Below are 13,360 nucleotides of genomic sequence, written 5' to 3'. Positions count from 1 at the left end.
CCCGTGCGAGGTTGATGTTTCTGACTGGTTTAAAAAAAAAAAAAAAACTGTGGGATGGGGGTTATGCTATTGATGTAGAGACAATATAAGTTGGTAAAGACTATGTAGACACACCTGTAGTTTAACTTATAGAAAATAATTGTAATCCAGCATCAGTAAGAAAAAGTGATTACTTTTTTTTTTTTATCTTTCAGTACTACATACTTATAACTAAACCTAACTGGTCCACCTTTGCTGCAAAGCATCTCAGGTTTGCCTCTGTCTCTTCAGGTACAGCAGGCTGAGTGCTGAAACACTGTGTTAGTGGGAATACAGTGTGGAGATAGTGGGATCTGCTGACCGTCTGTACCTTTTATTGAAAAGGGTCATCTGATGCCAACAATGAAGCCGCTGCCTCATTATCTGCCTCTGATGCACGACCAAATGTGCCATTCATTCAGATACACTGGAGTGGCAGACTGGCACGTGCCTGTGCTTGAATGTCCACACACACACACACACACACACACACACACACACACACACACACACACACACACACACACGTAGAAGCCTCTGGAGTGGGCTGGATGACAGCTGATGTCTTTTGATACTGATTGTTTACTGTGCAGCAGTGTAGTCCTCCCATCCAGAATGCTGAGTCCACTAAAACGCATTCACCTCGAAACAACATCACCAAAACAGGTGACCAGCCAGTGGATGGTTCTGGATATTAAAAACTGTGGGACATCTGTTGCTTTTCTTTTGACCGTCTAGTCTTTCAGCAAATGTGACAGGGGGACGAGGAGGGGGAGTCTGTATGGCTGACAGTTGTCAACACAACCATCTGTTTATAGAGTCAGTGGCAGACAGACCCCCTGCAGTATAATGACATTATATTGTATATATTGTATTTTTTTTATCCTTTGCAAACAATGTAATATAATGAAATAAAATGGTTGAGATCTGAACCAACATAAAACTTTATGCTCTGTGACTGGTAAATAATTTGTCATATTCGTAACAGTATGCACACACAATGAAATTATTTATTTAGGGCGTTCTGCTTGCTTGGTGGTCTAATCCACACAAGGGCTGAATTTTCATTTCATCGTTTTGATTATATGTTTGGAAAGATATTCAGTTAACATCACATAGGACAAAGGAAGCAGCAAATCCTACTATTAGAAAGCTTAAAGGTCCAACATGTAATATATTTACTATAATAAATCCACAAATGATCCCAGTCAGATATTAAGGAAACATGCTAAGTTGAAATACTATCTTTTCTGACAACAATGCTAATGCCAGTATTTTCTCCTTTTGAAATTTCCGTTCCGTGACGGAATTTCTGTTTGTGTTTTGGCCTGTTTGTTGTTATCAACTGCCCAGTTTGTCAGCCAGGCCGGGTTGCCAGATATACCTGTAAAAACGTAAACCCAGCGCGCTACAGCTATGAGGTTAGTACAGCCATAAAAGCAGCAAACAAACGAACAGGATCAACGGAGATTGATTTTATCCGACAAAAAAAACAGCATGTTTCTAATAGTTGCGTGACCAGAGACGTAACAAACCCGTCTGGGTAAATATTGGAGATGTATTTGAAAGATGGAGACAGCTTAGAGCCCAAAAGGACGCAGAGTTGGCTAATTTCCTCCTGAACAGGTAGCTAAGCATTAGCTTCAGGCTAATTTATCACAGCTACTAGGGACGGGCATTTTATGTCATTTCAACATTTGTGTAGCTACTCCCATAGAATTATATAGCTAGAGTACCCGAGTTGATTACTCGCAAAAACAACTGAGACACAGCCAGTGAAGTGATCCCGACTGGTCCTGGCTAACGCCGCCATGCTAACCCTGCAAACTGCTAACGTTACCAGGACCAGGCAAGCAGCCACGGCTGTTTACAACGTGTAAGCGGCTGTAGCCGACAACGGTGAGTTATTTGAAGCCAAGAGAGGGGGGCTGTAAATCGGAAAGAGAGGACCTTGAGTTTGCAGTGTGTTTAGCGACTGATGCCGTAATTCTAAGCCAATAAAGTGTGTTCTGTCGGCTGGAAAAGGATGGCAAGGTAGTGGTATTTTAGCGGTTCCTATCGTAATTCTAAGCCGAGGAAGTGTGTCTGTCTGGCGTGTGGAGAGGATGGCGAGGTTGTGAGATTTTTAGCAGTTCCTACGGTAATTCTAAGCCGAAAAAGTGTGTCTGTCAGTTGGGTACAGAACTCCACGTGAGCACGGGCTTTTATGACTGCCAATATAGCCAGCAACTAACGTTAGCTACTCCGCTGTGCTGTCAAGTAATGTCTGGCTATGTGAGACAAGCGTCTAGCAACGTTGTTGGATGCTCTGGTATCACCCTGGCGACCAACGTGAACTTTGAGTCTGGGGAGGAGGGGGCGGGGGAGACAACTTTCTCCAGTATTTTCAATTTGTACTGCAGTAACTATTTTAAACACTAGCTGTCAGTATTACATATTGCACCTTTAAACTAGGAAATGTTTGGCATTTTTGCTTCAAAAGCCCACAAAGTTGTGAATAGTTTATCAAAATAGTTGCAAAATGTTCTGTCAAGTGACTAATTGTGACTTATTGTTTCAGCTCTCATCCACATACTACAGGTGCTGGTCATATAATTATAATATCATGAAAAAGTTGATTTATTTCAGTAATTCCATTCAAAAAGTGAAATTTGTATATTATATCCATTCATCATCACAGAGTGATATATTTCAAATGTTCATTTCTTTTAATTGTGATGATTATAACTGACAACTAATGAAAATCCCAAATTCAGTATCTCCGAAAATTAGAATATTACTTAAGACCAATACAAAAAAGGATTTTTAGAAATGTTGGCCAACTGAAAAGTATGAACATGAAAAGTATGAGCATGTACAGCACTCAATACTTAGTTGGGGCTCCTTTTGCCTGAATTACTGCAGCAATGCGGCGTGGCATGGAGGCACTGCTCAGGTGTTATGAGAGCCCAGGTTGCTCTGATAGTGGCCTTCAGCTCTTCTGCATTTTTGGGTCTGGCGCATCGCATCATCCTCTTCACAATACCCCATAGATTTTCTATAGGGTTAAGGTCAGGTGAGCTTGCTGGCCAATTAAGAACAGGGATACCATGGTCCTTAAACCAGGTACTGGTAGCTTTGGTACTGCAGTGTGCAGATGCCAAGTCCTGTTGGAAAATGAAATCTGCATCTCCATAAAGTTGGTCAGCAGCAGGAAGCATGAAGTGCTCTAAAACTTCGTGGTAGACGGCTGCGTTGACCCTGGACCTCAGAAAACACAGTGGACCAACACCAGCAGATGACATGGCACCCCAAACCATCACTGACTGTGGAAACGTTACACTGGACTTCAAGCAACGTGGATTCTGTGCCTCTCCTCTCTTCCTCCAGACTCTGGGACCTTGATTTCCAAAGGAAATGCAAAATTTACTTTCATCAGAGAACATAACTTTGGACCACTCAGCAGCAGTCCAGTCCTTTTTGTCTTTAGCCCAGGCGAGACACTTCTGATGCCGTGTCTTGTTCAAGAGTGGCTTGACACAAGGAATGCGACAGCTGAAACCCATGTCTTGCTTACGTCTGTGCGTGGTGGTTCTTGAAGCACTGACTCCAGCTGCAGTCCACTCTTTGTGAATCTCCCCCACGTTTTTGAATGGGTTTTGTTTCACAATCCTCTCCAGGGTGCGGTTATCCCTATTGTTTGTATACTTTTTTCTACCACATCTTTTCCTTCCCTTCGCCTCTCTATTAATGTGCTTGGACACAGAGCTCTGTGAACAGCCAGTCTCTTTAGCAATGACCTTTTGTGTCTTGCCCTCCTTGTGCAGAAGGTGTCAATGGTCGTCTTTTGGACAGCTGTCCAGTCAGCAGTCTTCTCCATGATTGTGTAGCCTACAGAACTAGACTGAGAGACCATTTAAAGGCCTTTGCAGGTGTTTTGAGTTAATTAGCTGATTAGAGTGTGGCACCAGGTGTCTTCAATATTGAACCTTGTCACAATATTCTAATTTTCTGAGATACTGAATTTGGGGTAAAAGAAATAAACACTTGAGATATATCAGTCTGTGTGGAATGAATGTATACATTATACAAGTTTCACCTTTTGAATGGAATTACTGAAATAAATCAACTTTTTCATGATATTCTAATTATATGACCAGCACCTGTATATAATGTTCTGGGTTCAATGCAGCCTGGGGGCCTTTGTTGCATGCAAGCCATCCCAAACTCTTTCTGCAGTTACAGTAATCTCACATTTGTATCTATCTACTAAAGGCAATCCTCCTCATAAACTCTAAATATATAAAATGTATTTAAAGTGGAGCACCACATTGTGCTCTTATGTTATTGCTCCAAACAACAAGTAAAAGGCAGGACAGTGGAGAGAGCAGTATGGCTTTAAGTGCATTTCAACCAGATGAGGCAGCACTACGTGGCCTCAGCCAGCTGGATAAAAAGAACACATCTGGCGGAGCTGAGTCAAATGCCTACAGATGCCAAAACTCTGTTGTAATATTTGGCAAAGCCGTTCCGTTGCTCTCAAACATGCAAACAGTAAACACATACACAGAGATGGTTAAAAGAGCACGCAGACACACAGTACTGTACACTAACATGCAAGCTCTGCATTTCAATACAAACAATCACTGTAGTGGAAACAAAGCCTATTTTGTCGCCATCAATTCACATAGCTTACATAAAGAGATTTATTTAAAATAGCCCAGAATGCAGAATGCTGAGTTGTGTGATTAGGGTGACGTATCAGTTTGCGAATGTATTAGACCAATATTGTCCTTTCCTTATATACAGACAGAAAACACTGTTCACAAACTGCTCCAAACAGCTCTATTGTAGTCCAGCCTTTACTTCCGTGACGAACGTGCGTCACTTTGTAACACATTATAATGCTCGCCTAGCTGCTAGCGTGGCACGTCCTCATACTCTGCTTCTGACTGGCTGGTAGTCCTAACCTAGGTACTGCACATGTGCGACTCCCAACAAAGATGGAACAGAAGTGAGATGCCTCACTCGGTAGTTAAAACAGAGAGCTCAACACACAGGGTGAAAATAGGAGCTGCAGCAATGTGCAGTACAACAAAAATATGGCGTTTTTTGAAAATTAAACCACATAAACCTATTCTGATATAACCTCTAAATACAATTATGAACCTGAAAATGAGCATAATGAGCACTTTAAGACAGAGATCCTCCCTGACTGCAGCTACATAAAAAAAAGTCTGTAGAAATTGCAATTCAATTTTCTTTACACATTTGATTTAATGCTCAATTAGGTTAACTGTGAAGGGAGATTACTCCTTTACTTACTTTAGCAATTATTTCTATCATACATATCAGTTATAATAACAATTTTCTTCTCACCAAATGAATTGCAAAATATAATATTTTTATTTTTAACAACCAAATGTTAAGATAATAAATTCAGCTTTCACCAATTATTTTAAAGGGGTGGTTCAGAATTTTGGACATAGGACCTCATTTCCAAGTTAGCCAGTGTATAATGTTAGAAATAAAACTACCCTTGCATCTCAATGATCGCATTACATTTTGAGGGACTAGTTTCGCATCAGCGGCGGAATTTTACTTTGCTCCGAGTACTGCGCCGAAAAGTAAACAGAGAAGCGCATTGCAATAGTTATCACACAAGTTTATTTACCTGCCGCTGCAATTTGCATGTAAACTGACCGAGCTTACATGACTTTTCTGTCAGCAATTACCTAAAGTTAGCGGTTAGCCCAGCCAGGTATCTACCAAGGGTGTAGCTATATCATTAGCTACCTATTGTCACTCTCCACATTGCATTGAACTGTAACATTATCGCCACTAACGTTGTCAGTCTCAATCTCTCAGTAGCAGCTAGGCTAACGTTATGAAAGGGGCTAGCTTTATTAGCTAGAGTAGCCTACCAAAAGTTATTCCCTGTTCATCAGTAGCTGTTGGTGCATCTGGAAAGACGGATGGAACCGCATTCGTTGTCAGTGATTTGTGGTCTTTTAGATTGCAGGGTTTTTCAAAGTCGTCTGGTCTAAAATGATCACTACACATTTACTACTTGAGTAGAGTCTCCACCTTTATGTCCAAGCCAGCAGCAAGAAGCCACAGTTTGTTCCTTTCTGGATCTCCCAATGGAAATTTGTGGAAACTTTGTGGCGCCAATCTGTTTGGTTTATTTTTACAATTTCTAAATGCACACTGAAACACCATGTTGCCTAGTCCTTAGTTTCCAATTCAATACTAATGTACTAGGCTACTACTAGGTATCCCAACTGTAGTGCGCTTCTCAGTTTACTTTTCGGCACAGTACTACTAACCGGAGCAAAGTAAAATTCCGCCGCTGATGAGAAACTAGTCCGTCAAAATGTAATGCAATCATTGAGATGCAAGGGTAGTTTTATTTCTAACATTATTCTATCAACGCAGACATTTACATCGATCGTCTGGCATTATAATTTATTTGCCTTGGGTGTACTGTGGAGTGGGTAAGACTGTTTTTATGGATATTTCCAGTCACTTCGTCATGTATTCACTTCGTTGAAACAAGAGAAGCCTCACTGATGTGAAGAACAGGACAGAGATACATATATAAATGCTCTCTGCCTGCCATATGCCAACGCTCCGGTAAGTCCACGTAAGTAACACATCGGATTTTTTTTTTTTTTTGAAGACTTAGTTAAGGCGGAATGCGTGTGTTGTTAAGGCAGCCGCCTTAACTGCAAAGTGCTGCGGGAAACCCTGTATTCTATCAACAGACATTTACATCGATAGTCTGGCATTATAATTTATTTGCCTCGGGTGTACTGTGGAGTAGGTGGAGTGTTTTTTAATGGCAGGCTAGCAGTTACTGTTGACTTGCGCTAGCCTAGCACCAGCAAACTGCAACTGGAAGGACTGGATGAAAAGTGATGAAAACGGTCTCCACTGATAAATAACACACTGGCTAACTTGGAAATGAGGTCCTATGTCCAAAATTCGGAACCACCCCTTTAAACTTTAAAATAATGTGGTTTAAACAATACAATTAAAAGGAATAGTATAACATTTTGGGAACTACAGTATTGTTTCTTGCCCAGATGAGAGTGAATCTACAGCCAGCAGCTGGTTAGCTTAGTCTCTCAAAGAATTCATTTAAAAATACTACTGTTGGTTTATAAAGCACTGAATGGTTTAGGGCCAAAATATATTTCAGATCTGCTGCTTCATTATGAACCAGACCTCTCAGGTGTCTAGGACAGCTCTGCTTGCTGTCCCCAGGGTCAGAACTAAACATGGGGAATCAGCGTTCAGTTTTTATGCTCCACATGTTTCTACTGTCTTATTTACATCTATACTAGTTTAAATACTTCTCCTGATCATCTGCAACTTCTCTAACAGTAGAGAGAACATTGCAAGATGTGTTCCTGCTGCTCCATGAACGAAGGGGAAAACCCTGGGTGGGTCATTGAAAAAAAATAAAAAAATAAACTCTTTTTTGGCTCATTCATAGCTCCAAGTCCACCTTCATATTTTATTCACTTTGCATCTCTGCAGTTTGGTGAGCACACAGGCATCCCTCAAAAGGAATGTGCAATTTCTCATCTCATCTTTTTTTCCTTTCCTTGACTCCTTTTGTACATATTTCTTTCTCCATTTCTTTCTCAAGATTACATGTGTTGAAAATGGTTTTTAAGAGACACACACACACACACACACACACACACACACACACACACACACACACACACACACAGGGTGGAACTGCTTGGCTGCATAAACATTTCCACAGCTAGGAGGACAGGTCAGATGTCTGAGCTCAGAGGGCAGAGACTGCGTTGTCACGGACACTTGACACAGATCTTTTTGGATGGAGGAGGGTTTTCCCTGAGAGAACCCCAGAGGTGCCCGGTGATATGTCGCCCCCTTAAAACATGGCTGAGCCCTAATAGTTTGCATATGAGTGGTTACATAACTGATCTCTCCCTTGGAATCACATCATGACATGCCTGCAGAAACAGGCTCAATTTAATGGAGGGTGAAATAAGTGTGCTCGTTTCAGGGAAATCCATCCAAACACTAAATTCTCACATCTTCTTCCCAGACATTTAAACAATTCAGGGTGAATTGAGGACAATGACAAGAGACTGCCAAGATGGCAAACCCTAGTCGGATTTGATGAGTTTTGTGATTCAACTCTTGGGACAGCTCACTGGGACTGGCCTGGAATAATCTACGTAATACCAGCTCCATATGAATTCAGCAAGAGACCAAAACATTGCAGTGCCGGAAAAATCTATCTTGAAATGGTCACATATGTAACAAACAAATATGTGAGAAGACAAACTTGAATTGCTCTCAGTTTCAGATAGAATTGTTCTACACGATTAAAGCTTATAAAGGGCGTAAAAGTTCAACAGAAGTCGATAAGGTCCATAAAAATGCAGTCCACAGAAATACTGCACAAGATAAATATTACCACCATTAAATTGGTGTAAAGTATTTTTGGGGCATTTTAGGCCTTTATCTGACAGGACAGATGAAGACATGAAAGGGGAGAGGGAAGGGGAATGACATGTAGCAAAGGGCCAAGGTCGGAGTCGAACCCCGCACCGCTGCGTCGAGGACTGAACCCTCTATATACGTGCGCCCACTCTACCAACCGAGCCATCTGGGCGTACCACCATTATATTTTTATAAGATCATAAAACTGCTATTTATCTTATGTGTCATAGGTACCAAGATACTCACTTTATATGTAGAAGGATGTTAGCAAGAGCAAAGTCCAGCTTCATGTCTCAAGTCTCTGACAAGTAAACTGACAAGTATCTCTACAGTACGTATGTTGCAGAATATCAAATACTGTATGGTGGCCAAAGGTCATTAGCTCATGGCATTTATGCGCCTTTCAAAGCAATTTTCTTCTCATCTACCTAGTACCATGTTAACCCTGACAGTACAAGCTAACTAAGTGGGCAAAATACTGAGACTTGATTAAATGCTTTTCTGTTTTAGTCTGTCTTCTTGTCTGTCTCTCTGTCTTCATGGCTTTTTGTCTCAGTCTGTCTGTCTAGTCCAATCTTAAGAAGCCTCACTATTTTGTCTATGAAAACAAGATAAAGTTGTGGATTCAGCTCATTATTTTTTTTTATATACATAGATTACCAAAAACTCTTCTCCATTCTCTCCAATACCCTGAACCATATGATTAACTTAGTAAGCTTAGAGCTAAAATGCAAAGTCCACGTGTCAGCTAAGCATTACCGAAATATCACTCTCACAGTATACTGTATTTGATTAATGATATGCATGCTTCACTCCATTCTTTGCAGCCTCTGCTCATACCAGCACTAAACTCATCTTTCCCCTCTTTCACATCCAGTTCAAATCAAATTAATTCTCCTGCCTATTCAGCTAAGCAAACTAATACTGTGCTGCCAGCAGAGAGCGTAAGGAATGTCGTTTTTTTAATGTCTGAGAAATACCTTCTATCTGAAGTGATGGCGTATTACATAATAGGATGGAAATCTGAATTTTCCTGTTTTTACCATGCATCGAAGTTACTTTTATTAGTGCTATTTTGCTCCGCTTTACATTCTGTTCTTCTGCTATAGCTTAGAGTGCCTTCGGTTGGTTGCAATTAATCACATCACAGTGATAATCCGTTATAATATACACATTGTCTCCCTGGATTCATGGGGACAGCTACTGCATTGTGTTTATGACATGTAACACATGCAAACTGACACAACATATTACGTTTCTTCGTCATCAAGTGATGATATAGGACCCTGTTGCAAGTGTTAAATAATTCAGTGTGTGGGTGTTTATTTGCATCCCAAATCTGACTAAGCGCTTAACACAAAAGCAAGACAACAGAAGAGAAAAAAAAGATATCCTTGATTAAGGAAGATAGTAGGTTTGCAGGTATGACTCAGAAGAAGGAAAAAGGTAAAACACACAGTCATGCACAGTCCTGGTACGCATAACCGGACACGTTACAACAGTTTAACAGTGGTTGGATCCCTGCAGGCAAAAAAAGAAATAAAGCATTTATGGCGGGTGCCAGTGCTAAAGCACTGTTACTCCTACTGCAGCAGAAGAGCAGAAACTAAACTAGTGTTGGTGGAGTAAAAATACAGTTAGATGTGGATGGTTTGAAGACATGCATTCAAGGATTCAATGCATGGAATATATGGATTAAAAACAAGTATAATTAAAACATCCACTCCCTTTGTTTATGAGCATGCACATGTGGAACAGAACATAATAACAAACATGGAGGATGATGATTACTGTAACTGAGATTCAAACAATAATGGCACAAGCGGAATCCAAGGATTTTACACTTTATAGAACAAACCAAAGCTCCATGACTAAAGCTGTGTAAATTCTGCCATGGCAAAGGCAAATGTATTGTGCCATAAAGAAAGAATGTGGGCATGTTATGGCTCAACACACAGTACATAGATAAATGCTAGGGAAGAATAAGGGAGGCAACCCATTGCTGTTAACCAACTCTGAAAATGTGCCTGTCTGGTCTCTTCTGACAGATGTAACCGCTAAAAACACTCTGCACTTTTTAATTAAACACTTACGATACTGAATGGCTTTTGCTCTTTTGACAGTGAGCATTGTGTTTGGTTGATTCTCCTCCTGAGATAATTATGACTATAATCTATATTTTGCCTTTAATTACATAATTATGTTTGAAAAAGTCAGTACTATACAAATGTTGATGTGATTGCCATCTTTAGCAGATTACTTTTGGTCCATACTAGTCCATTTTTGCAGCACACTCCAAGTCTGTTCCACTAAATCTGGATAGCTGACTCAGTTTAAGTGACAAACTGGACACAATTCAGCTTCAGACTCTTTGTGCTAAGTGGATGAGTCAACTACATAACAGACCTACAGACTCCTGTCAGAGCTTGAAAGTTACAGACCCTACACATAGCGTATAACGTACACTATGGTTTGTTTCTCTCTCTCTATAAAATACAATTGGTGTTATGTTTGTATCAACACTTATTCTGCCTTTATTTTAATTTTGCTGTTTTGTATTTAATTTGCCAAATAAAAACGAAAAACAGACATTTCTGTCTGGTCCTTTTATCCTTTAAGCCATAGAACACACCCCTAACTGATTGTAATAATTATACAATGTCATGTCATCAAACAGAACAGAACCAAATAAAATAATAGACCAGAGCAGACCATGATAGAAAGAACAGAATGTTATAAAAGAGAAAATAATCAAACAGCAGAGATTAGAACAGAGTAGAGCAAATAGATTAGGATATCTTGTGCTTGTGACCATGTGCATGTGTGACCAGAATATTCCCTCAGTGTTTATGTGTGTGTGTATATGTGTGTGTGTGTGTGTGTGTGTGTGTGTGTGTGTGTGTGTGTGTGTGTGTGTGTGTGTGTGTGTGTGTGTGTGTGTGTGTGTGTGTGTGTGTGTCTTTCACATGGTGGAACAACTGACAGCAGCGGCCACAGGTGACAGACAGACAGCGGGGGGATTATTTGGTCTGCAGCACTTGTGTTCACTGCCACCATTAGTCATTCAGCTCACGTCATTAGTCAGTTAGCCTAATAGCTCTGTATTCACACTCAGACTGCCTGCACTAAGGATAAATCCTGATCAAAGTACGCCCAAACGACTGTCAGCACCTGACAATAAAAGTACAAAACTTTTCAAATAAGTATAATAGAGGAAAATGCCGCGTTATTACTCTCAGAGAGTAGCGAGTAGATGTAGAAGCATATGTCTGTGTTAGTACAAACTTGTATCTCTAACGTAACTCATCCATCTCATGATTTTTCTAGTTCGTCTGGCGCTGTATACGACGCCAAAGCCTTGTTTTAGTGGTGCTTTTCTTACCTATAGAGTGTCTGAACGTCCTGTGGAAAATGTGGCCAGTCAGACAAGATATCCAACTTCTTCAGTCTGGTGGTGGTGATGTGGTGGTGTTGGTGGAGTTGCTTTTTTTTCTCCGCGACTCAACTTTTTTTTTTAGCGGCTACACTTCCCACAGCTTTGGAGCTCTGCACAGAGTCATTATACCAGGAAATAAATGCATTCTTTTAGCGTGAAGGTCAAGAAAACATGTTGACAGTAGAAAGTGTCACGGTGGTCCCCAGCTCTGTCTCGGTAGAATCAGCTGTCATCACATTAGAGACGGGAGTAGCCGAGTCGCTTTGCGCCTCTCCCCATGCCTACATACAACAACGCCACCCACTTTTTCCAAAGAGACCCGTAGCTGGCTCGACTGATGCCTGACTGAAAAGAAAAGAAAGTGGTCCAACAGTACAGGAGGACTTGACTGATTTCATTCTAGCTTTAATTTAACTTAACAAAATGACAAACTGCAGGGTTGATTACCTTCACGCTGTTATATCTCAATAAAACATAGACTTGTGCAGTTGCTGTATACGGTACTGGTCCAACCAGGAGTAAAAGTAACTTAATTTACTCAAGTTGTATGCAGAAAAGTACAAATCTGTACTTTTTTTTAGAGGGAAGTATTGTAGGCTACGTTTTACGCCATTACATTTATCTGACAACTAGTTTGGTTACTGTGCAAATGATCAGTGTATGGAATATGATTTTATAGCAGATTTTAGTATAGATAAAACTAGCTACAACATTAAAATGCTGCTTAAATCACTTATATTGATCACATCATACAATATATAATATTACATTCACAGAGGCCATTTTTACTTTGGACATATGAGTTCTCTTTAGTAGGCAACAGACATGACTGATAATGCAAATAACCATTAGTTGCAGACTAATGGTTATTTGCATTATCAGTCATTATGCTGAAACTAACGAACTTTACTCATTTTGCTATCATATTAGACAAGGAAGCTCACAATTAAAAAGCTACTACTATACTGTAAGTCAACTTTTTCTCTCGAAAAAATTACTTTAACAATGAATTGGTTATCGTAAAATTGTTGCAGATTAATTTTCTGTTGATCGAAAATGTTAAAATGCTTGAGTGTAATATACTAACTGTCATCTAATTATGGTGTCAGTAAACTTCTATAGGCTATAGGACCAATTTAAAAAAAATGAATCCTTTTGAATCCCTAATGAATCAGAGTGGACCTAGAAACTGTATTTCTACCAAGCAAATGTCATTATACATCTTTCAAAAAATATACAACTTTTTACTTAACCTGGGTGTCAGCAATCTCTTATGGCTCACACTCTCAGCACATATATATTTCTATAAAGCATGTACAGTATTGCTAAATTTTGCAATTCCTTTTTCGAAACAGCCTATGACTTACATCCATCCGTTGCTAAATAAATGCAAAATTGATGTCATGTCAGCTTCAAGAGGTTAGAACAAACTTA

The 13,360-nt window shown here is 40.0% G+C and overlaps 1 protein-coding gene across 1 annotated transcript in view; it reads right to left on the bottom strand.

The window, feature by feature from the left end:
• dnmbp (dynamin binding protein) overlaps positions 1–12,201 on the bottom strand; it is a 56,245-nt gene extending 44,044 nt beyond the window's left edge. The window contains 1 exon segment of the mRNA XM_078279862.1: positions 11,873–12,201. The gene's annotated coding sequence lies outside the window, so the exon portion shown is untranslated.
• Positions 12,202–13,360: the final 1,159 nt, after the last annotated feature.

The sequence above is a fragment of the Sander vitreus genome, chromosome 21 (genome assembly GCF_031162955.1).
Source record: "Sander vitreus isolate 19-12246 chromosome 21, sanVit1, whole genome shotgun sequence".
Lineage (NCBI taxonomy): Eukaryota > Metazoa > Chordata > Actinopteri > Perciformes > Percidae > Sander > Sander vitreus.
Note: the sequence above shows the minus strand (reverse complement) of the source record. Positions and strands in the feature narration are given on the sequence as shown.